Source organism: Doryrhamphus excisus, chromosome 9, assembly GCF_030265055.1.
Source record: "Doryrhamphus excisus isolate RoL2022-K1 chromosome 9, RoL_Dexc_1.0, whole genome shotgun sequence".
NCBI lineage: Eukaryota > Metazoa > Chordata > Actinopteri > Syngnathiformes > Syngnathidae > Doryrhamphus > Doryrhamphus excisus.
The window spans coordinates 13,621,247-13,647,360 of NC_080474.1; the positions used below are offsets into that span (position 1 = coordinate 13,621,247).

Consider the following 26,114-nt stretch of genomic DNA (forward strand, 5'->3'; position numbering starts at 1 on the left):
AATATTAAAAACTTAAGAAACCACATATAGTTGGTGGGTAGACAAATTATTTTTTTCAGATTAAAATTAACAAAGCTTTATTAGAGCCCTGTAGACATGACAAAACACGACTATAGTCACATTTATACTCTTTTTATTTACAACATATTGCGAGGGTCTTGAGACACATGCTAACTCGCAAACTAGAGAGCTAGCGACCTAAACGGTAGCCTTCACGTTATTTCCTTTAAACTTAAATAGCCAAAAACTTACCACTTCCACACGAATCTGGAGGATAACTAATAACAGTTATTTAACCTTTAACATGAACATTAATCAAACGTAATAATTTTTTCTGGGTACATGATACCATACAGCATCCATATCAAACTTGCGCCGGCCGCACTAACATTAAACTTTCATATCAAGGCGAGGGCCTCAAAATAGTGCCCTGTGGGCCACATTTGGCCCACGGGCCGCGTGTTTGAGACCCCTGGTCTATACACATCAACCATCTTATATACCTAAAAAAAAAATGAAAGTATGTTTTAGGAAGACTTCCTCCAAGTTTTTTTTTTTTTTCTGGAACATTATTCAAGACAAAGCCGAGATCGTCATCACCAAGCAGAGACATATCAGTAAATCCGACTAGACGGTGGCTTTGAAGAACCGGTTGGGGAATTCCTCATTCAAAGTGAAGGGAAATCACTAACACACATGTTATATTTTCTTTCCATCTTTGATATCTTTGCGGACAAGTGTGTAAAAATCATTTGGTACATGCATGGTGAAAGCTACCAATATATGTGTGTGTGTGTGTGTGTGGTTACTCGAGGTGGTAGAAAAACGGTTTGTGGTCAATATTTCCTGTCAGGGACCACCCTTCTCTCAGAAAAGAAGGGGAACCACCCCCCCCCCCCCCATCCACACACACACACGGCTAATCCCCCATCATGTGTGTCTCCTGATAGACAATTCAAGTGGATTGCAGTAACATCTTCATCATCCATCTGTTGTGCAACTTAATACCTGAACATCATTTTAAAATGCTTTGCATATCTAAATATGTCATCTGACTAAAGAGCTGCATGTTTTCTAAAGTCGCTATGGAAACCCCCTTCCCATTTAACTAAATGGAAAGTTTCAATGGAAAAAAAAATCAAGTTGAAGCCATATACTAGAGCCATTTATTGTATCTTTTTAGCGGTGCAGGCACCACTTGTTTACGATTATGATTCATTTATGAGAAAGACTCTTTTGTCTACTGAGTAGACCCTACTCATAATGCTCACAATGCAGTCAAGGACGAGCGGCTCTTGTCATCGTGACAAACTTCCACAAGGACAAAAGCACTCGAGAGTGTGCAAACGCCCCTGCATGAAGAGAACAAGTAAGAAAACTGCATTCATCCGCATGCATGCCATGCGAAAACAACAACAACATTGTTTTCTTTTCCCTTTTAGCTGCTTACTCTTAAACCACAGCAAACTTTTGGAAGTATTATTTCATTGTGTGGATAGAATTGCTTGCAAATTTCAAGCAAAATTAGTTTTACAATTGTGTTCTTTCTATGCGTCTTACATAGAACAGACCGTATTGTTTGGTTGTTTGGTTGTAAAATTATTACTAGATGGTCCCACCATAATCTGGCTTTGCTTTTTCTGCAAAACCAGGCCAAGGCAGGACATTGCCGCAGCTGTGCGTGCTTTTACACACTTAAAATTAGTTACTAATTAATGACATCATTGCAGGATACTGGTCTGGTGTGACCAGTGGTACCTGTATTTGGTACCCGAGCTCAGGAATACCACAATACCACAATTATATAAAACTGCAGTATTAGAGGGCTGCACGATGGACAAGTTCGATTCCCCGCTTGGGCATCTCCCATCTCTGCGTGGAGTCTTTGTTCTCCCGTGTATGTGTGGGTTTTCTCCGGGTACTCCGGTTTCCTCCCACATTCCAAAAACATGCTAGGTTAATTGGTGACTCCAAATTGTCCATAGGTATGAATGTGAGTGTGAATGGTTGTTTGTCTATATGTGCCCTGTGATTGGCTGGCGACCAGTCCAGGGTGTACCCCACCTCTCACCCAAAGACAGCTGGGATAGGCTCCAGCACCCCCTGCGACCCTTGTGAGGATAAGCGGTAGAAAATGAATGAATGAATGAATATAGAATGTTAGTTTATCACTATAGTTAGTGTATAACTCTGTATAACATGTATATATCATAGTATAATGTTAAAACCCGAATTTAGAAAATCACAAACAGTTTTCTATGCTCTAACTATGAAAATATTCCATTTAGAGGCGGTGTACCCCGCCTCTCGCCCAAAGACAGCTAGCTGGGATAGGCTCCAGCATACCCAGACAGAAAATGGACGGATGGATGCAGTATTAGAAGGTGTAGCATTAGAGAGAAAGCCATTCTACATATTGGGATGAATTAGCATTATTACTATTACTATTATTAATATTGCATGAAACCCAGTTAAACCTTGATCTTTCAATACACTGTCTCAGATTAGTAATTTTTTTTCCTAACTTTGACCACCGGCGATCACCGGTGAAGCTACCTAATGTAGCATCAGATAGCTTCAAACCTCTACATTCCAACATCATCTGGTCAGAAATAATATTTCCCTGACAACATGTCAAAACATAAAAACTAAAGTATATTCTGTTCAGAGACTGTAAGAGACTGAGACTGCTTGGAAGAACTCGTCCCAGGCTCAGACAAGTTAGCTAGCTAGCTTTGGTTTGACCGTCGTCCTTACCGTGTGTAGTTCTTCTGGAAAAGTTTGCCTTGAGAATTGATTGATTTTTAAGTCTTTAAGTCTTGTCTGAGACCAATTTGCCTTTTCCTCTGTCAGCCATTGTCTGTGTTTTTGTGTCCAAATTACTAATCAGCTTGTCAAACTTGGCTTTGTTTTGATCAACCAATCAGAGGACGTCATTGAATTTAGTTTTTTGATTGGTTAAAGAAAAAGCAGAGGTTAAAAAGCAGATTACATTCACATGGCAACACATCATTCCATCATTTTCAGTATGAAAGTCCAGACTTTCCCGTGTCCAGCACTTCTTTCAGCTCTATGGGAAGGACACCAACGCTTTCCCAGGTTAGCTGTGAGACATAGTCCCTCCAATGTGTCCTAGGCTGTCCCGGGGAATTCTTCTAGTTGGGTATTCCCAGAACACCTCACCAGGGAGGCTGTTCTTCTTGATGTGTATGATGACCCCAGATCTCTTTGGGTGAGTCCAGCCACCCTACGGAGGGAACTCATTTCAGCTGCTTGGATCCGTGACCTTGTCCTTTCGGTCACGACCCAAATCTCATGACCATAGACGAGAGTGGGAACATGGATAGACTGGTAAATTGGGAGCTTTGCCTTTCAGCTCAGCTCTCTTTTCATCATGACAGTTCGGTACAGTCATGCTCCAACTTTTTGTCACTTGTGAAAAAGACCCTGAGGTACTCCTCTACATGGGGACCAGACCTCACTCCCAACCTGGAACGTACAATCCACCCCTATGGTTCAGGAGTAGAAGAGGTGCACCATAGGGTGTTTAAGTTTTAAAGGCTTAATTTTGCCGACCTGGCACGGCGGTCTAGTGGTTAGTGCGCAGACCTCACAGTTAGGAGACCAGGGTTCAATTTCACCCTCGGCCATCTCTGTGTGGAGTTTGCATGCTCTCCCTGTGCATGCGTGGGTTTTCTCCGGGTACTCCGGTTTCCTCCCACATTCCAAAAACATGCTAGGTTAATTGTCCATAGGTATGAATGTGAGTGTGAATGGTTGTTTGTCTATATGTGCCCTGTGATTGGCTGGCAACCAGTCCAGGGTGTACCCCGCCTCTCGCCCGAAGACAGCTGGGATAGGCTACAGCAGGAAAAGCTGTAGAAAATGAATGAATGAATGAATTTTGCCGACTTGCTCCGCCTCCTTAACCCTCTGGCAGAGCTTGACACGGACCACAAAAAATTTGAACCTCACATCAGGAACGACCCCGTACCATAGATATTATTGGTCGGATTTTGTACAACATTTCCGGCAACGTCAACACCAACTGTAGTGTAGTTCCAACACAGTCAACTTGCAAACACCAGAATTCAGAACATCAATGTTACAACAACAGTTCATTACAGTGTGGATTTAAGTGGATTTCACCAGTCGCCATTGCTGACGACTAGCACTGGAAGCTAGCTAGTCAAAGAGAAAAAAAGAGTGGTTGCTCACTGCTCACTGCTTAGTCGGGAATTACATGTTAAGCGCTCGGCAATAAGACGTTGGTAGCATACTGTAGCATAAAAAAAATAGCTTGTCTTATATTAGAGATTTTATATAATCGACTCAGAGCTTTTCTTCCTGTCAGTCACACACCAGGATTGGTGTGACTGTTTAATATTCACAATCGACAATCGCTCAAAATTCACTGGGTGAAATATCGGTGCAGCGATGTGATCAGCTAATTTTGTGTCGGTGCTATTTATTCAGCGCAGCGACCCAGAAAATGTGTGACTTGATACTGGCTCGGATCAACTATTTCTTTAGTAAGCCGTCCTTTACACTCAGCCAATGCTCAGACCTGAGCCAAGCCAGGCCTTTATGGATGATCAACCACAACCTACTAGAGCCATAACAACTCCCAAGCAAGCGTTGATGATCTCCTACCTGGTTTATAACGCCACCCCAACCAGGCGCTAGATGTCAGAATGACTTCCCTCAATTGCTGTGGAGAAGAGCCAGACCCCTGAATCAATATTCTTGTCATGTGACTGAACAAATAAATTCATAGCAGCTTGGCTGGACGCTTGCCCCGTCTTCCTCACAGGCGCTTTGACTCTCCCACAGAGTGACTTCACTCTCCCATGTGTTTGGATGCGGACACGGAAGCGCCGCCAAGTGAGACGAAGTGCGTGTTTTTTTTTTTTTTCAAACAATACAATTAGCATGCAGAGGCGTTGATGTCTCTTTGAGGCATGGACCACATGTGCTAATACATGTTAAACTCTGTCAGGGACTTTTTAGCACTCACTTTTCCGAGCCTGTCCTTGGATGTGCCGGCAAAGCTCTTGACGAGGAAGAGACGAGAGTGCCGCTCGCATCGGGATGAGTTGAAAGAGAAAGCAAGTGCAGGGAAAAAGTGAGCGAGGTAGGCTAAAAGAGAGAGAAAGAGGTGTGCGGCCTTCATCATGCGTCGCCCACACATATTCCATCCGCTTCTCCTTCACTCCATTACCTCGGTGCGCACGGCGGCTTTCTGTCCCGCTGAGAGGAGAGAAAGGCCTATTAACACCACAGCAGAGAAAGCCCGAACACTGTTCAGCCCACGCAGAGTGCTCCTCCTTCACCCTTGTACTCCTACACACACAGCTGGCGAAGGCGAAGAGGAGGTGGGCGATGGTCATTCAAGTAGAATCACTTTTCCCTGAGAAGGCTGAACAAGATGGGATGCAGCGTCTTCATGGTGCTAAGAAACGTCCTTCATGGGTCAGCTGTGGTTACTCATCAACTAATGCATCTCTGAGGATGTGGACCACGGAACCACACGGAGATGGCGGCGGAAGCATGGAATCCCCTTCAGCCCGGCACATCCGTCCATCCATTTTCTATGCCGCCTATTCTCATTAGGGTCACTGGTATGCTGGAGCCTATCCCAGCTGTCTTCGGGCGAGAGGCGGGGTACACCCTGGACTGGTCGCTAGCGAATCACAGGGCACATATAGACAAACAACCATTCACACTCACATTCATACCTATGGACAATTCGGAGTCACCAATTAACCTAGCATGTTTTTGGAATGTGGGAGGAAACCGGAGTACCCGGAAAAAACCCGGGGAGAACATGCAAACTCCACACAGAGATGGCCGAGGGTGGAATTGAACCCTGGTCTCCTAGCTGTGAGGTCTGCGCACTAATCACTAGACCGCCCTGCCGCCCCTTAGACAAAACTATTAATAATATTAAGGGAGAAAAAGAAAAAAAATTACATGGCCCAGTGTGACAAAAAAATTGGAGCCAATTAACCTAGCATGTTTTTGGAATGTGGGAAACCGGAGTACCTGGAGAAAACCCCCCGTTGAGTGTGGAATCGAACTCGGGTCTCCTAGCTGTGTGGCCTGCATGCTAACCACCATGGACAATTTGGAGTCGCCAATTAACCTAACATGTTTTTGGAATGTGGGAGGAAACCGGAGTACGAGAGTTTATAAAAAAAAAACAGCCCATCATTCCTCAAACCTACATCCTTTCCATAATGTTATGGACTGGTAAGAGTCACAGTGTCATCTTACTAATAACCCCTTTGTAGGAACACTAAACTCATCATACAGTAACTTCGAAAAGTATACCAGAGAAATACTAATAAAAAAAACAACTCTTAAAGTTTCCCATAATGCAATGTATCTGAGAAAATTCAAATTCATTCGGGTACTGCGGTGACGTCAGCCTCCCTCTGAGTGCTGTGCTATTCTGACTTTCTCTGGTGGAGAAAGGTTGCATTGCAGTGCCATCCATTTTCATTATGGGCTGGCAAGAGGGTGGAAAAAATCCTGAACAACATTCATCACCTCTTTCATAGTTGGGTTGCTGCTGCCCTACTGAACTGCGTATCAGAACTAAACACCCAACAGGAAGTGAAAATATGGTGTCGATGCCCACTATGACAGCTTCCACTTTTCTAAGAAGACTGTCTGCATGATTTTGGAAGTGTGTCTGTGAAAATGTGTGTCCATTTGTTAAGCAGGGGTGACTGATGCTGGCTCTACTCCACTGTCAAGTTTAATGAGTTTTGACGGTACAACCTTTATAGAAACGTAATGAACTTAGAACATTTCCATGAGGAACTCCAAAACAAAGTGTTCTGAGTTTCTTAGCAAGTGTCTACAAGCATTGTCCAACACAGTCAGATTGATGATCTTCGGCGAGTTCTTACTTCTTTAATGGAATATGGAATATTTAATGGAATAATGGAATAAGAAGTGCAAGGAAGATTTAACACAGATGGCAGTTGATGCCAAAAAGGTATTTGACCGACTTGAACGGTCTTACTTCTATAAAGTACTTGAAATATTTGATTTTCCAGAAGAATTTTAAAATGTTGTTAGAACATTTTCTAAGTTTGCAAAAGAGGAAGTGTATACAAATTGCATTTTATCTGAACCATTCAAAAAAATGTGCTCAGGGTTGTCGGTTTATCACCAGCGATGTTTGCTTCAGCTATTGAACCTTTGGCTATATTACTGAATTCTTTCTTGGAATAAAGGAATACACACTTAGTTATTTGCTGTAAAATATTACGAACATATTTTCATAATATTTCAGGATATAATAAAAACATAACTTTTGGCAATAAATCAAAGATTTTGGGAAAATATTATCAATTTATACTCCAAACATGCAAAATCAGATAGCTAGGTTGATATATTAGTGCATATAAAAACTATTATATTAAGATAACTTTCCTTCATTGCAGAAAGAATGAAATAATATTCTTGATAAATATTCTGACAAATATTCTGTTCAGCAACACAGCCCCCCCCCCCCCCCCCCCCATACTTCCGGGAACTTTTACCCAGGAAGATTTTGGTGGAAAACTGCCAGTGCAAATAGGAAAGTTTCTCATAAAGTTCCTGTAGTGGAAAAGGAAAGTGGGTATTGTTATTTAGCACTGCCTTAATCCACTTGGGCATGGAATTCACCAGGGTTGCGCAGATTCCTCCCCCAGAATCCTTCATCATGACATCACAATTAATTGTTGAGAGTGCCCCCACAGGTGCTCTCTTGGGTTCAGGTCTGGAGGACTCATAAGTCGCTTTTCTACCAAAAGTTCAATAAACTCATCACACAGCAACTTAACACCAATAAGAGCAATGTAGCAATCCAAGTTCTAGTAAGATGACACTGTGACTCTTGCCAGCCCATAATATTATGGAAAGGATGTAGGTTTGAGGAATGATGGGCTGTTTGTTTGTTTTTTATAAACTCTCATACTCCGGTTTCCTCCCACATTCCAAAAACATGCTAGGTTAATTGGTGACTCCAAATTGTCCATAGGTATGAATGTGAGTGTGAATGGTTGTTTGTCTATATGTGCCCTGTGATTGGCTGGCGACCAGTCCAGGGTGTACCCCGCCTCTCGCCCGAAAACAGCTGGGATAGGCTCCAACATACCAATGACCCTAATGAGGATAGGTGGCATAGAAAATGTATGGATGGATGTGTCGGGCTGATTATTAGTATTTCTCTGGTATACTTTTCGAGTGTTAAGTTGCCGTATGATGAGTTTAGTGTTCCTACAAAACGGTTCTTAGTAAGATGACACTGTGAGTCAAACTATTGTTATACTGTTATATATAATGACCTCCTGTGATTTCCAATGAGTTGTTGTGAGTGCATTGATAGCTTGTGATTGGTTCCTGCTAAATAAAAAGCTATAATTTCCTCACTGATAGTATATTTAAACAATTAGCAATAAATCTGAAGTAAAGGAGATGTCACAAGATTACAATGTAGCCGTTTTGTATACCACTTATCCTCACTAGGGTTGCGAGGGGTATGCTGGATTAGTACACTAGTATTTAAACAATAATGTGTGTTCAAACATTTTCCCTGGGCAGTCAATCCATACTGCTATAGAAGGTGTACAGTGACTACTCTAAGTTCTATCCAAGTTTACTTTCTATAGTATTATCCCTTGGCAATGTATACAGTGCGTTTGCTGTATGTACTCACTTTGAGGAGATACTGTATATGCACGGAAGGTAAATAAGAGGTGAGCGACGCTTGACACACAAACTGTCCTCTTGCAGTTAGCACAAAGCGGGACAACTTTATTGAGTGTCCCCAACATGCGCAGGAAGGAAGGTGCCAAAGTGAGAGAGACGACTTGTTTCCTATCCTAAACAGGAGGAGGAGAGGGCTTGTTGCTCCACACAAGAGGGGAGGAGAGAAAAGGGGGGAGAGAGAGAGAGAGTGAGAGAGGGAGGGAGGAAGACATGAAGAGAGAGACGCTGAGAGACAGACAGATGGAGAAGCATGCAGACTGGAGAGGAGGAGAGACAAAAAGCATGGAGGAAGTGAGCGGCATGCGGCCATGTGCTCAGGTAATAAGTTATCACTTCTTCTTAAAAAAAAAAAAAAAAAAACAATAACACTGTTTGTTTTGACTTCTCAATTCTGTCTTCTTGCATCCTTTTTGTCTTTTTTGTCCCCCAGAAATTTAACATAAAAAAGGTAGGAGCCTTGTTGCTGCTTGTCACATGTCACTCTTTTAATCAACATGTTGCATGGACAACTTTTAGTATTCATTCTGGTTGGATGACAGAGATGGTTATTCACACGTGAGATGTCCTTGCCAGCGTGTGTACGACGTGTGTGTGTGTGTTCATGTGTGTGTGTGTGTGTGAAGAGCAGCAGCGATGGTAGAATATTGGCAACACTCAGGAATGTGTGAGACTTCGCCCCAGATCTCTTTGTTCCCTTCGCTCTCATTCTGCCTTTTTTCGCTCTCTTCTTCGTCTTCTCACAGGGTTGCACAACACACACACAGACACATACACACACACGTGCACACATGCGCACAGTTTTTTGCAAGAAAACCAGTTGAAACTTCCCACCAGCGGTAAAGAAATGTACGGAATGTGATTATCGCATGTTTATTTTATCATCCCCTGAAAAAAAAGGAAAGAAAAAAAAGAGATCAAATCCGGTGTGAAATGCGTGCATGTACGTATGGCGTCAACGTGTTCTTGTCTTTCTATATCCGTGTGGCACAACTTTGACAACACAGCCTGGGGAGTGGGGGGGGGGGGCATTTTGGCAAGAAAAATGCATAGATGAGCTCATTCACCCCCCCCACTCCCTCCACACACACACACATTACACCCCCCCAAGTGTGTGTGTGTGTGTGTGTGTGTGGTAGTGGGTGGTGGGAATGGGATGCAGTGGGAGGCTCAAGAGCGTGAGTGTTTGGCAGTGCACGTGAGTGTGTGGGTGGCTGTGTGGGTGTCAGGGTGAGTGGGTGCAGAGCCCTCTTTGAGCCAGAGCACATATTTGAAGTGTGTGTGCGTTTTGTGTGTAGGTGTTGATTGTGCATAACTCATGTATGCACGAGGTCCCTACACAATGCTAAAACATACACTTTTTACCGTAGATCCAGAAATTAGCACCCACTTTTGGACTTGCTAAAAAATACATACATACGTATTCACCTTAATCTAAGACAGTTCTGAATATACCATGACATTGTTTATATTTCTTTGTTGCTGGATAGACCTTCAACATTACATTGACCCGACTCCGCATATAAGACGACCACATTTTTTTGTCAACTCTTATTTGCTAACCTGCTAGCAACCATGACATTGTTTATATTTCTTTGTTGCTGGATAGACCGTCAACATTACATTGACTCGACTCCGCATATAAGACGACCACATTTTTTTGTCAACTCTTATTTGCTAACCTGCTAGCAACCTTTAAAGTGTATGTGAGTGACAGGAAGAAAAGCTCAGACTTGCTCAGGGGAGAAGTCGACGACTCGTCTTTTTCAGTCTTTTTTTTGCTGGGAATCCGGGGGGAGTGGTCTTATATTCGGGTCAATACGGTACTTTGTTTTCAAGTTGCATGCAGTCGAGGTGCCTGTCAAAGTAAAAGTGCATTCCGGAGTGTGAATGGTGGCATGAATGCGGGGGAAACTTCAGTGGAAACGTGGAGGACAAAAGGCAGACGGGGTGGGTGTGTGTGTGTGTGGGGGGGGGACATTTAAGAGGCTTTAACTCAGGAGTACAGCCATGGGAATACGGGAGGAAACACACACACACACACACACACATATATATATGCAGTGCCTACATGCTTTCAGCGAGTACACGAACAGGCCAATGTACAGCTGCGGCGACTCAGAGAGGGAGGCTTCAGCGAAGGGGGAATTCCCAGTGAAGGAGACAGTGAAAACACCTCGTCTTCACATGCCTTTCTTTCCCCGAGATTTGGGGAAACCGGTTCCCAAACAAGCTTGCAAAAATGCTAAATTCATAGTAAGGATTCCCAGTTAAAAAAACATCCACTTTTTGTGCTTAGCCTAGGGGGCAAGAAACAACATGGCGACATTATGTCGTTATCTGCTACTTCAAAGGCGGCCACCCCCGTCAGCGTAGGCGTTCCTGTCACATGTTTGTCATAGGTCGAGTTCAGCACACTTTTGTGACCTGGAATCGATATTGTTTAGCAGAAAACACACACACACAAAGGTGAATAGCAGAGGTAATAGGTGTGTGTGTGTGTGTGTGTGTGTGGACATGCAGACTTACAATCCAACATGTCTGACTTGTATGATGCTGCAAAACATACTTTCACCTCATGCCTCATCACGTCTCATTTCATGCCAAATCTGACATTCTCTCGTTTTTTCACCTCAACATCATCCCATTCTCCTTTATTTGAATTATCATATCATACTATCTTCTTTTGTATACTTATTTTTCTCAGTATCATCCTAGTTTCATGACTCAACTTTCATATTCTCATCTACTGCTTTCTGTTCGAGGTTGTCATCTCATTTCTTCATCTCATAACGCTTAAATATGCTTAAAATACATCATCTTATTGCTGCCTTATTGTTTGATGTCTAATATCATCATATCTTTTTGTTTGGATTTTGCGTCTGATAGAATCCTATCACTGCTTTGATCATTTTTTTTTCCCTGTCTTCATTGCCGTCATTCGATGTCAGATCTTTGCTAAGTTTGTACTGATTTCCCATAGCTCCTTTATATATAGTTTTGGACCATCTAGTTTCAAAGTGACTCGTTATGTGATCATTTGTTTATCGTGATATTCAGTGTTTTGTGTTGTTTCTCATATTGTTTTATTTCAGTGTTTTAAAGATGATTCAGATGTCATCATGTGTTTTTTCAAGGAGGTTTTGGACTTAAAATGTCATTCTATCGCTGGCTTTCTTTCTCATTGTATGTCTGTCTATTGTCATTACATTTTTATTTTGCTGTTGTGTTTGGATTTTGTGTCTCATACAATCTTATCAATGTTTTTGTTTTTTTTAAGTCTCATCCTCTTATCACTTTTTATTTTCTCATGAAAGCCAATGTCTTGTGTTTTTTTCTCATGATCTTATTTTTTTTACAACACTCCGGTCATCATGTAGTGTAGTTTACCTGAGGGGTTTGACTTCAAATTCATGTCATTCTATCTTTTGTCTTAAATCTCATATGATCTAATCGCTTGGTTTTTTTTTTCAAGTCTCATGTCATTCCTTTTGCACTCTATTCCGCTTTTTCCGTTATTTCCTCATAACGTCCAATGTCTTGTATCATAGGATGTCTTGGTTTTTTATCTTATCTCAGTGTTTTGTTTTTTATTTTGCAATCATGCGATATTCTTTAGTTTTTAAGTTTACCAACATGGCATTCTTTTTTTTATGTCTCTTATAATTAGATCAAATTTCTACTTATTTTGAGGTCATTCTCATGTCATGCTATTGCCTCTTTCTTGAGTTTTTTGCTTGAATCTCAGTCTCATCTAATATAAAAGCAGATCATATGCTTTATTTTTTTGTTTGGTTCCTCAACTCCAAACATGCTTTTAGTCGTAAGACACTTTATTTCATTCTCAACACTTCTTTTGCTGAGGTATTATTAAATTAGACCTTTACTTAATGAAGCGAAGCGCCTAAGTGTCCAATTGTTGCAAATGTAATGAGAAAGGCGTATGTAATTGATACAGAGGAGAGAAGCCGCCGTGATCATGTCTGGTAATGAGTTTAACTTCTCATTGCAAGAACAAGACTAGTTCTCAGTGAATGTTTGACTTGACAGAAAAACAAAATACCCGGCAAACAACAGAAATCTTCCCCCCGGCCACTCATAACCAGACGAGAGTGGGCCACATCAATTTATTCAGGGAATTTCACGTCCTGGCGGTATCGTCGGCGCTTCACTATTGTGCCAGCGTCTCGATGAGACTTATTTCCCACAATCAGAGCGAGAGTGGCGAGGCACATGAAAGAGAAAAAGTCCAACTTTTGTTATAGAGAGAAGGTAACCCCCCCCCCCCCTCCCCCAACGGTGCTGGCGTATTTCCCCTTTGACGCCGTCACCGCAGGACACTATGAGTGTTCACTTTCACTTTGATGTTTTGCGCTCAACCGGCCACAACATTAGGTACACCAGTACAACAGTTATCATCTGTTATCCAAATATTCTCATTGGGTGTATACCAAATGTGTTTGCAGCATATTATGGGTACTTTTTGGGATCACCCCCTAACCCCTAATACTTGTCTCCACGCTGATGTGAGAAGTGTGTGGATGAGTTGGAATGAGATTCACCTGCTCATGTTGACAATGTGATGAAACTGAAAGGAATGCTAATTTTTCATGGACTTCTAAATGTGATAGAAAATATCTATTATTTATAATCTTGGTCAGCCTGGGATTAATATCAAAAACAGCACAGTGTTCATATTAAGGATTTTAACTAGTGTTTTTGCAGTAGGTCCTTAAAAATCCCAAAGCACTCCTGTCGTAAAAAACATAAGCATACTATCGCTTGCCTTTGAATCTATCACTACGTTTTTACGTTTTGTGTATGTCAGGGCATTGCATTGACATTACATGGAAGTTAAGAATAATAGTAAAGGAAGACGACCAGCACTAAACGATTTTCTGATAATGTGCCTTCCTTTAGTTTAATAGCCCTGAACTAGACGGTAGTGGTGCATGAATGCATCGTTAGTGTTTCTCTTCTCACTTCATTCTTTTTGTTACTCCGGAAAGGATGGGAACCCCTCATTCGGTAGAAAAAAGAGGCTCCACAATCCTTCACTACCTTTTGTTTTTTGGGGTTTTGGTGATGCTCTTATTGTTTGTTTGTGTGTGTGTGTTTTTGTAGGCACCCTGCTGAACTCTCCTGCTACAGGAAAATGTCTCCAAATGGGAAAAGCGCTGAGCCTAAAGACAAAAGAGACCACAGGTACCACTATCTGTTCATTTGGATTATTATTATTAGTGATGATTATAATGCATTAGATCAATGGTGTCCAAAGTGCGGCCCTGGGCATGCTTTATTCAATGCATCTGCACGTTCTTATGATATGTACACAATGTAGGTGATTATTTCCACCCTAATTTCCATTTGTAGTTTGTAGCGGTGTACTATACTACATCGTACTGAAGGCCGTTTATAATATTTTAGCTTATTTAGCTTTAAGAAAGGGTTCAAATATCAGGAACGGCTCTTAGTATGATGCACGTGTGCCACTGCAGTCACAGTAATGAATATTTTATTACGTTAATAGCATGGACACCAAGCATTCAAAGGCAGAATTTGCAATACAATACAACTTTCATACACTGGATGATATTAGAATTGTGCAGATGTGCCTAATAGAGTGTCCGATGAGTGTATGCTGATTTAAAAAGACCTGGCAGCGTGTCACTCATTGCATTGGCCACTTTTCATGAGGGTTTAACAAAATGGCTATTACTGCAGTTATAATTTGCATTTTGATGAAAAATGTATGCTTCCCAAATGTTAGTATTTGCCAGTTTAATTTATCATTTGTTTAAGCTTGGGAGCCGGACCAAAAAGGAAGTTTAAACTTAGATTTTTAGAATTTTCCAATATGTTTCTTTAAGCCAAGCTAAATTGTGATGAATAAATGTGCGGACTAATGCGAGTTGATGCACAAAGAGATGGAAAAGTTGTGTACTTGTAACTTGGACTCGCTCGGAGCGGACAGACTCGGTGGGTCAGGACCCCTCTCGTTGTTGGACACAGAACAGTGTTCCCAGAGCCTGCAGGGAGGGGGCGGGGACCCGCTAAATGCTCGCCCACACTCAAATGTGAGATATTCTAATGAGCAATCTGGCCCCTTCGGAGCGCGGCCATCCCACAACGTGTGACACCCCGGAGAGTCTAGCGGCTCTCCAGGAAAGAAAAAAAGAACGGAAAGGGGTGTCGGCAACGGGACAAGATGGGATGTGAGTGACGTGTCCCCTCTTCCAACTTTTTGACTTTTAACGAGGCATGGACCACAACCTTACTGCTGGTAGGAAACTGTCTTTTATTATTTACACTGCATTAGAGATTAAATAAAAACAAAATAAATGATGACAGTTCTTTACTAAGATAATAATGCTCAGTTTTGATTGATGCATCAGATAATTATTCATATCACAATATTGTTATTGTGCAAATTTATACAAATGATTATTAATATAATAATAGAATACATAAATACTAGCAATTATTACAAATACAGTACAAGGTATACAGTAATAAGCAATAAATAAAGAGTAAAATGCAGAACAAAAAAGAACAATACAATTTGAATTATAAGAATAAAATATAATATAAATTCAATAAATAATCATAATTAGTAATACTAGCTATAAAGAAATAAATTAATGAATTAATGAATATACGTGAAGACACTATTAATAGACACTATAATAGGAATATTTGGAATGGTATTGTTTTGATTGGTAATGGTTTTGGTATTGAAATAAAACGCTTATTAGCTCAGCTTAATGTTAAAATGTGTTTATAATATTTTACCCCTCTCACAGTATTAGAAATACTTCATAATAAAGTGAAAACCACAAAAATAAACATATTATTAAGTTAATACCATCCCAACTGAGCATTGTTATTTTTGTAAAGGCAGATTTGTTTTGTTTTTGACCTCAGCAGATTGTTGATAGGTTCCTAATGTTGTGGCCCATGATAACAGTAGCTACAGTACATGCACACACACACACACACATTATACCGCCCACACACACTCCCACGTGTTTCCCTTGCTTGGCCCCCCTCCCTTTAGACGTGCGTACATGACAGCATTAAAGAGGTGCTTTAAATCAGCGTGGGTACAGCATGTGGGTTGCAAGTGTGTTATTGTGTGTTATTGTGTGTGGGTGAAGCACTTAAAAAAAAAAAAAAAAAGCTCCCGAGTTGTCGGTTCGTGTATTCGTGGTGCCTCGCCCCGAGGCTCTGGTCCCGGGCCGGGCCGCCTGCCTCCCACGCTGGGGTACGGGCGGGGGTTGAGAAGGAGGAGGCGGGTTGGTAATGGTTGTTGTTGCTGAGTGGGCCAACGCTTGTGAGTCAGCCCTGAATGAGAGCCCTCTAAGGGGAAAAACACGCTGCTGGAGAAGGGTTATTTAATGTCGAAGAGGAAGGAGGAAGTGGTAGACTTGATGGATTGGAAAAGAAAAACAGCGTAAAGACTCACTCATACTGTATAGCTACACCATACATGAAGGAGCCTATCCCAGCTGTCTTTGGGTGAGAGGCGGGGTACACCCTGGACTGGTCGCCAGCCAATCACAGGGCACATATAGACAAACAACCATTCACACTCACATTCATACCTATGGACAATTTGGAGTCACCAATTAACCTAGCATGTTTTTGGAATGTGGGAGGAAACTGGAGTACCCGGAAAAAAACCCACGCATGCACGGGGAGAACATGCAAACTCCACACAGAGATGGCCGAGGGTGGAATTGAACCCTGGTCTGCGGGACTACACAACTCATTTTCTCAAATTTTGCGGTGGAATGTTACAGACACTGACTAAGACGTCTTTACATTTTGGTGCAAAATTCAATTCAAATGATGCATAATTATGGAAGGATTATGGAGAGGCTTCGCTACACAGCTTGAAACACGTCAAACACATCCTAAATTGCTTTTCCCGAATTTCCTGACAGTCAGCTACAGACATCTGAGTTGCTTTTTTTCTTCAGCAAAGTAGGATTTTGCTGTTAAAATATGACTGTAATGTTAGCTCTGTAGCTCACATTGCTATGCTCGTGTTGCTAACGTTTGTTGTTTACATTGTCTAGTGGTCTAGTGGTTAGCGCGCAGACCTCACAGCTAGGAGACCAGGGTTCAATTCCATCCGGGTACTCCGGTTTCCTCCCACATTCCAAAAACATGCTAGGTTAATTGGTGACTCCAAATTGTCCATAGGTATGAATGTGAGTGTGAATGGTTGTTTGTCTATATGTGCCCTGTGATTGGCTGGCGACCAGTCCAGGGTGTACCCCGCCTCTCGCCCGAAGACAGCTGGGATAGGCTCCAGCACCCCCGCGACCCTCGTGAGGAAAAAGCGGTAGAAAATGAATGAATGAATGAATGAATAATGTGGATAAAATATGCAATAGTGCTTCTTGGAGACAAACACTAAGACAAACACAGCTCATTAGCATTAAAGCTACAGATACACAAAACTAGTTGAACTCTCTATATTCCAGCATTAAGGCTACATTTGGGATGACATGAGTCTAATATGCTATTGTATTGTCGTGCTTATTTATATATGGCACCTTTAAAAATAAATAGCAGGTCTGTGGCTGTTGCTAAGTGTTTGAGCGTCGTCTGAGATTTTAGCTCCTTGAGCGTTCACAGTGAAGCTTCAAAGTCAAAGCACCGTCAAAAAGAACGCTTTCATCCAAAAGATGCGTGTAATTGCTCTTCAGTTTTTCGTCGACGCACATGACCTGAGCGGCTTGGCTTTCATTTCTGCGTACTGTACTGCAAACATGCTTTCTTAGAACTGGAAGTTGGGGTGTGGTGGGCGGAGGGGTGGGGGGGGCAGCAAGCTGTACAGTAGCAGCGTCAGCAGCAGCTTCCTGGGTTGTGCCAGTCTTGAAGATAATGGAAGGTGGTTCTCCAGGAATGTCACAGGGAGTCCACCAGTCTAGGGTGTGGGGACTGGAGCCAAGGGTCCAGTTAGGGTGTGGTGAGGAAATGGTGGATGACAGTATGGGTGTGTGTGGGGGTTAGGCTAGGTGGAAGTGAAGGGTGGGACGGTAGCGCCCTTGCGTAGCGATACTCACCACCGGCCACTGGGGGGAGCTGGCGCGCGATGCAAGTGGTCCCTACGAGACACCGCATATTATTACACACACATTCCCGGCGGCGTGACCCCTCACCGCCTTGGCAGCGCTTGCCGCTCTCGTGTGCTCTGAAGGCAGCACAGTCGCTCATTCACTCGCTGGAGATGTTTTTCCCCTTCTTGCACCTCTGAAGGGAAGAGGAAGAGGAAAGGGGGAGGGGGGCGGTGATGACGAAGTGGTAGCAACGTACTCCTATAGAGTCACATTGTGGTCTTACTGTCGCTGTTTACTTAATGTACAGTACTGGACAGTACACCCTCATATTTCATTTTATTATCTTCTTAAGGGTCATTACTATAGAAATTCATATACAGCCACGCTTTGCCAGTTTTTGTACAGTACTGCATGTAACAAACTGGTTCATTTGTCACGTACTGTAACGTTCCAACACCACACATACATCTCCAACTCACAAACACGTCTCTTGTCCGCCTAGGTTTTCATATTTCGTTTTTTGTCTAACCCTTTGGAACAAATCAATGAAGAAAACTCATTCATTCATTTTCTACCGCTTTTCCTCACGAGGGTCGTGGGGGGTGCTGGAGCCTATCCCAGCTGTCTTCGGGCAAGAGGCGGGGTACACCCTGGACTACCGGAAACCACAGGAGGTCATTATATATAACAGTATAACAATAGTTTGACTCACAGTGTCATCTTACTAAGAACCCTTTTGTAGGAACACTAAACTCATCATACGGCAACTTAACACTCGAAAAGTATACCAGAGAAATACTAATAATCAGCCCATACATTTTCTATGCCGCCTATCCTCATTAGGATCATTGGTATGCTGCCTATCCCAGCTGTTTTCGGGCGAGAGGCGGGGTACACCCTGGACTGGTCGCCAGCCAATCACAGGGCACATATAGACAAACAACCATTCACACTCACATTCATACCTATGGACAATTTGGAGTCACCAATTAACCTAGCATGTTTTTAATATGTGGGAGGAAACCGGAGTACCCGGAGAAAACCCACGCATGCACGGGGAGAACATGCAAACTCCACACAGAGATGGCCGAGGGTGGAATTGAACCCTGGTCTCCTAGCTGCGAGCCACTCGTCCGCCATGCCACCCCCATTTTCTACCGCTTATCCTTACGAGGGTTGCAGGGGATGCTGGAGCCTATCCCAGCTGTCTTCAGGCAAGAGGAGGGGTACTAAAGAAAACTGAGATACCAATATTTTGTATTTCTTCGTAGCATATCATGACTCCTATGACAACATTAAATCAACGTCCCATTCCACCCAGTCACAAAGATTCGGAGTCTCATTCCCGACCAGAATAGCACTAAAATGGCGTTCAATGACGTTGTGATGCTTTGTGTTCGCAGTCAATCCAGTAGCTATCCCACATGACTCAGGCAGAAGAAATGTAACCTTTTCACCCTCCAGTTTATCACCTGTCCTAAAAATATGAGGATGACTACTGCACCAACATACCTAGGAAGTAAAAAAAAAGTGGCGATACAAACGTTTTACTAGTCCCAATAACTACAGAACTACTTCATGGTTACAGATTCTAATATTTTTCAAAGATCAAATAAAAAAAAAATGAATACAGGTTTTCTCCGGGTATTCCGGTTTCCTCCCACATTCCAAAAACATGCTAGGTTAATTGGTGACTCCAAATTGTCCATAGGTATGAATGTGAGTGTTAATGGTTGTTTGTCTATATGTGCCCTGTGATTGGCTGGCGACCAGTCCAGGGTGTACCCCGCCTCTCGCCAGCTGGGATAGGCTCCAGCACCCCCCGTGAGGATAAGCGGTAGGAAATGAATGAATGAATGAATGAATGAAAAGAAGGCAACACAACCGACTAAATATTTGGATTGAAAACGGATGATAAAATGAACAATACAAAATTGAGCTACAATACCAGAAATTCCAAGCTATTAAAAATGTTCAGCGGTGTACCTGCGTCTTGCGAGGGGTTACCATAGGCTAATGCACTCTCACACAAACACACACACACACACACACACACAGAGACGGACAGCAATGTAGAGCAAAGCCCAGTGGGCACAGATAAGACACGCAGTCATGCCTCGCCAGCGTGACCATGACATCACAGTCAGGATGTGAGCTGGCCACAAACACACTGGCCTAATATAGTCAGTGAAGGGTCCTTCAAGCATCCCCCCTTCCCCCATCCTTCTTCCCCCTATACTAGAACACAGTTGCAGTCAAGCAGTGTAGTAGTAAAACGACAAGACTATATTGTACTTTAACTGGAAAATTTAGCTGCGAATTTTCAATGTTAACCGATAAAGACGCTAACCGAGGTGTACGCTCACCAAGGTGCTACTGTTTTTTTTTTGTTAAGGACATTTAAGTATAAAAAAGTGCACCGTTATTACCTTCACCCTCTGTAATAACAATTATTGTAATCAGAATAATAAATTGGATTTATACAGCGCCTTTCAAGAAACCCAAAACAGTTTATTCTTCGCCCTGTTGTTTGAATTCCTAGACCTTATCTCCCTAAGTCTTGCTTATCTGCACCCATGTCACCAGAACTCCTCTCTGCCATTAAACTGCCTGTGAAGCGCGAGCACGGCAGAATTCCCAGGCTGCTCGGCTGCCTGAGTTCACACCTTTTTGTCCACAGGAATCTCAGGAATCCCCAGCTTCCTTTTCCATTGTGTGTGTATGTGTGTGTGTGTGTGTGTCAACATGAAGGAAAGGCCCCGGCTGTGTCGAAAACGCATCTCCGCCCTTGTATCCACCCAGAGAAAGCGAGCAGGCGCCGCTCACAATAGACTGAGTCACATTCTAAAATGGCAAAGTGTTCCGTTTTGTTAAAACAACAGCACAGAAAATGATTTGTCCCAAAACTTGAATGTCACGTTTAATGCCAAGATTTTTTTTTTAATAATTTGCTCCGAGTGACTCATTGCTTTTAGCACAAATAACCCAGAAAATGGGGAAAATCTGCAGTAATATTATTATTTTATCAAATCTCCATTGTTATTAAGTTATTAATCCACTAATACAACAATATAAAAAGACTATAAAAAATTGTCACTTTTATACTAAGTACAGTGTAACTTTATACAAACATTTTAATAATTAATGAGTCTTTTGGGTGTAATCATAATTAACGTCATGGCTGTCAGTGTGCCTTTTGTGATCGAGAGGGTCCTGCTGTACTTGAAACTACAAACATGGCTGACGTGCTACTCTAAACACTATATTTTGCCATTTCAAACTGCTAGGGACATAATAATCTATGATACATGTTTACACAGTAAGGCTTACATTGAGTCATACAGGAAGTGCTAAAAATTATAACAATATAACTTTTTGTTCTAATTCATAGAGCAATTATTGAATAATTTCTGTACTAAAAGTTATTCTTGTCAGGACATGCAAACACTGACATTTTGTGCTGGAAACACTATATTCTGTAATATAGACATTCAAAACGTGAATGTCACGTTTAATGCCAAGATTTTTTTGAAGTAATTTGTTTCGAGTGACTCCTTGCTTTTAGCACAAATAACCCAGAAAATGGGGAAAATATTATTATTTTATCAATTCTCCATTGTTATTAAGTTATTACTCCACTAATACAACAATATAAAAAGACTACAAAAATTTGTCACTTTTATACTAAGTACAGTGTAACTTTATACAAACATTTTAATAATTAATGAGTGTTTTGGGTGTAATCATAATTAACGTCATGGCTGTCAGTGTGCCTTTTGTGATAGAGAGGGTCCTGCTGTACTTGAAACTACAAACATGGCAGACGTGCTACTCTAAACACTATATTTTGCCATTTCAAACTACATAATAATCTATGATACATGTTTACACAGTAAGGCTTACATTGAGTCGTACAGGAAGTGCTAAAAATTAGTTGGATTAATTACAATATTTTTTTACTTTTTGTTCTAATTCATAGAGCAATTATTGAATAATTTCTGTACTAAAAGTTATTCTAGCAAGTCCTGTCAGAACATGCAAACACTCCACAAACATGGCTGACATTTTGTGCTGGAAACACTATATTCTGTAATAGAATATTATGGGTTATTATGGGTTTTTAAAAAGCAATTCTTGCCACAACAAAAAAACCACAACGTTCTAACACTCCGCAAAGATGACAAACATAAAACCAAACACAATCTAAAAATAGCTCTTTTTTACTAGTTACAGTGCGCTATTTTGTGCCAAATGTAAATTCTGTTGACATAACGTTGAATAATGAGGGCGGGGGTAAAGGCGTTTATATGACTCCTGATGTTGTTTGGCAGTTCTGCCGTCATTTGATCTGCTGTGGTCTTGACTCACCCGCCTGTCCGAGTCCGGCCACCCATCAGACCCGGCGAGCGAAAACGCTCACAGACTGGTTCATTCATCGGATCGACACGCGACAGGCCGTGATTCACGCACACCCACTCTCTCTCTCTGTCTTCAGTCAGAGCCACAAGCCAATTCCTTTTGCCAAGATGGGCTCGCTGTCGAGTCTCGACCACAGAGTCTTTGAAAACGTTGATTGCCAACCTTCTGATTTAAGCGTTTTTTTTTCCTCTGAGGTATGACCAATTGTATACACTGTGAGTACAGTATGTGCATACAGTATGTATTATAAATACTATGTTACGAACATTTGATACAATGATTATTGTGACCAAAACTGTTTTTTTATAAACATGGTTAACACGGGGCGGCACAGTGGACTAGTGGTTAGCGCACAGACCTCACAGCTAGGAGGACCAGGGTTCAATTCCACCCTCGGCCATCTCTGTGTGGAGTTTGCATGTTCTCCCCGTGCATGCGTGGGTTTTCTCCGGGTACTCCGGTTTCCTCCCACATTCCAAAAACATGCTAGGTTAATTGGTGACTCCAAATTGTCCATAGGTATGAATGTGAGTGTGAATGGTTGTTTGTCTATATGTGCCCTGTAATTGGCTGGCGACCAGTCCAGGGTGTACTCCGCCTCTCGCCCAAAGACAGCTGGGATAGGCTCCAGCACCCCCGCGACCCTCGTGAGGATAAGCGGTAGAAAATGAATGAATGGTTATTACGACTATGGCTTAAATATAATATGGAAATTGTATCTCTGTTCCCAGGTTTTACTCAAATGGCAACACCTCAAAAATGTGTAGATGCATTTTGTTTTGCGTTTATTTTTACCTTTAGTTGGATGTTCTCCCAGCAACATACAGTATTGTGTCTGGATACGCCACTAATTATTAAGCTTTACATTTTGCTATGAAAACACAACATTTTTTTTGTAGCTTATGTCAGGAGTAAGTAAACTAATTACAAGGCTGATGAGCGTTTTATTTGTACGTAATTAGCCTTTATTCCAATGTGACTGTTTGTTTTCTGATGGAGACTACAAAAATAGCGGATGTGCTTGGCTATACATGCTATCGTTTTAAATCAAATGCTTTTTTAAGTAACCCTAAAATAGTTTGAGAACCAGTGCTTCTCGGGAACCGTCAGAGGGGTTGCGAGAGGCTTTCATTTCAATGCAGACCTACCAACATGTACATTCATTCATTCATTCATTTTCTACCGCTTTTCCTCACGAGGGTCGCGGGGGTGCTCAATCACAGGGCACATATAGACAAACAACCATTCACACTCACATTCATACTTATGGACAATTTGGAGTCACCAATTAACCTAGCATGTTTTTGGAATGTGGGAGGAAACCGGAGTACCCGGAGAAAACTCACACATGCACAGGGAGAACATGCAAACTCCACACAGAGATGGCCGAGGGTGGGAATTTAACCCTGGTCTCCTAGCTGTGAGGTCTGCACGCTAACCACTCGACCGCCATGTACAAATTTATAGTATTTATAGTACTTAATAAATCGGATAAATCAGGAGGGGTCACAAGTAAATTTCTGCTCCTTCCAAAATCCAAATCCAAATCCAGACGAAAGCTAAGAACAAATTGGTGCTTGGAGAACGTTTCCTTCATGCTGACTTTTCTGAAGTGTTATCGTGTGATGGCGGTGTTGGAGAGTACGTGTGAGAGTTATGTCACAGTCATGTTATTTTGGGCAACAACATGATCTAAGTCAGTGGTGCTAAAATTTTGGGTCGGGACCTCCGCAGCCAGCCACATGAGCTCATCATAAAGCAGGGTGGGAAACGCAAGAGCAGCTTTATAAAGCGTAAAAACTCATCTTGCTCAGCATATGAGGCATGGAAATGTTCAATTGAGGGTCCCGTCAGTCAAATGTGGATCGGGATTATTGGGCTATTTGGGTCGAACGTCTTGAGGAGTGAGTCACAGAGGTTATGGAGAAGTTATGAATGAAGGCCCTACAAAGGCGGTGTGTGTGTGTGTGTGTGTTTGGCCAAATGTGTATAACATGGGCGCAGCATTGGCTTTGATGAGTCACATGGCCTCCCTCCTGTGAGTAAGCAGGCAGCTATGTCATTCCTGAAGGTTGCAGACTCCCATTGAAACCCTCTCAGGCCGAGCCCCCAAGCGCCGACGAGCGAGGGAGGGAGCACATGGGTGGAGAAGGGTGTGGGGGGTAAGGGTCCAAACCTTTTGATAGGTGTGGTTGTCGGCGTGTGTGGGGGTAGAATGGCAGGATGTCGGAGAGAGTTGGCAGAAGTTGGAAGGGTTAGTTGCCAGAGGGTGGAGGTCCAACGTTGTTCTCAGGTCAGCACATGGCAGTGACCTCCACCAGGCTACTTCCTGGTCACCTGCCTCAAGGGGGCTTGGATGATGTCACAACTTTTGGGGTTTTTTTGCTAAGCAAAACAAAATTACTACTAGTTTCACCTTCCTTTCACCAAAGAAGAAGCTGATAAATTTATTAATAACACATAGAAGGCGTTTAGAATGTGAACTTTTTAAAGTTAGTTAATAATGATGATTATCCAAAACCTATATACAGTAATCCCTCGTTCATCACAGTTAATCTGTTCCAAACCTAACAGTGATAAGTGAATTTGAGGTAGGAATCCTTATTTCTAATTTCAATATTTTCATAGAAAACCTGCTTACAACCTTCTAAATACGGTTATTAACATTATAACTCTCCTCTAAAACATGAAATAACACCCTTATACTCACTTTATAGTAGTACAATATAGTAGCGGCCATACAGGAAGTGATGTCAGAGATTCAGAATTGAGTTTTAGATGGACATAGCCCGTGTTTTTATTAGAGAAGCCTGAGATAATTCAATTCTGGTGATTGTGTGTCTCAGCGAACATTACAGTAGCAGTGCTGACACCAAATGACCAGTATAGAATACCACATATCATTCACAGCGTCTTTGAATGCATCTTCTGAACGCGTTATATGTGTATTTTACTTCATTTAGCCATTTTATGTTTGAATGTGCATAATTTAGGCAATAAATATGTATACATTTGCTTCAATATGCATATGTTTTGACTAAAAATAGTCCGTATTCAACTACAAAACAGCATAATTTCTTCATTAATAGATTTTTGGAAACCTGTGCTATAGTGAAGCACGAAGTGGGGAGGGATGACTGTACTCATTTTTGCGTATTTGTTTCCCTTGGGTAGATTTTTGTGCTTTATTGTTGCAGTACTATCAGGCTTTTTTTGGCGGCAGGGTTATGCAGAAATGACTAGTTGCTAGTTGTCCATGAACCCTTGTAGACAGGTGGGCATTCTTTGGTTAATCATTTCTTAGATTGTAGCCAAATTACACATTTTTAAGATTAACAATCAGAAACAAAGTCGACAAACTAGATAAATGATTTCCAAAAAAGAGAAATAGGGAAAATTTCACATTTTCCTTGATTTTTTTGTTTGTTTTGGTGTTCTTTTGTCGATGCTGCAGGGGTGGTCATTGTTTTTTGAGGAATTTTATCTCACGGGCGAGGTCAGGGTTCACCAATTCGTTTTCACAAAGATCATTGAGAGTGCAATTTTGACAAAGTTACCCAAATATTTTCCACAAGGGGATACAGAAAAATGATTACCGTATTTTCTGGACTATAAGTCGCTCCGAAGAAGTCGTACAAGGCCAAAAATGCATAATTAGGTAGGAAAAAACATACATAAGTCGCACTGGAGTATAAGTCGCATTTTTTGTGGGTAATTTATTTTACAAACTACTTGACCAAAACAGACATTACATCCTCTTGGAAGGCAGATTCTAACAATAAAATAATAGAGAACAGGCTAAAAAGATATGCTAACACAATGGTTATTAAGCTACACAAAAAATAAACACGAACAGAA

At 41.8% G+C, this 26,114-nt stretch overlaps 1 long non-coding RNA gene across 1 annotated transcript in view; it reads left to right on the top strand.

Annotated features, from left to right (window-relative positions):
• Nucleotides 1-9,017: 9,017 nt before the first annotated feature.
• LOC131136251 (uncharacterized) overlaps nucleotides 9,018-26,114 on the top strand; it is a 31,755-nt gene continuing 14,658 nt past the window's right edge. Inside the window, exon 1 of the long non-coding RNA XR_009131713.1 lies at nucleotides 9,018-13,971. This is a non-coding gene — a long non-coding RNA (uncharacterized LOC131136251). The remainder of the gene's footprint in view (nucleotides 13,972-26,114) is intronic.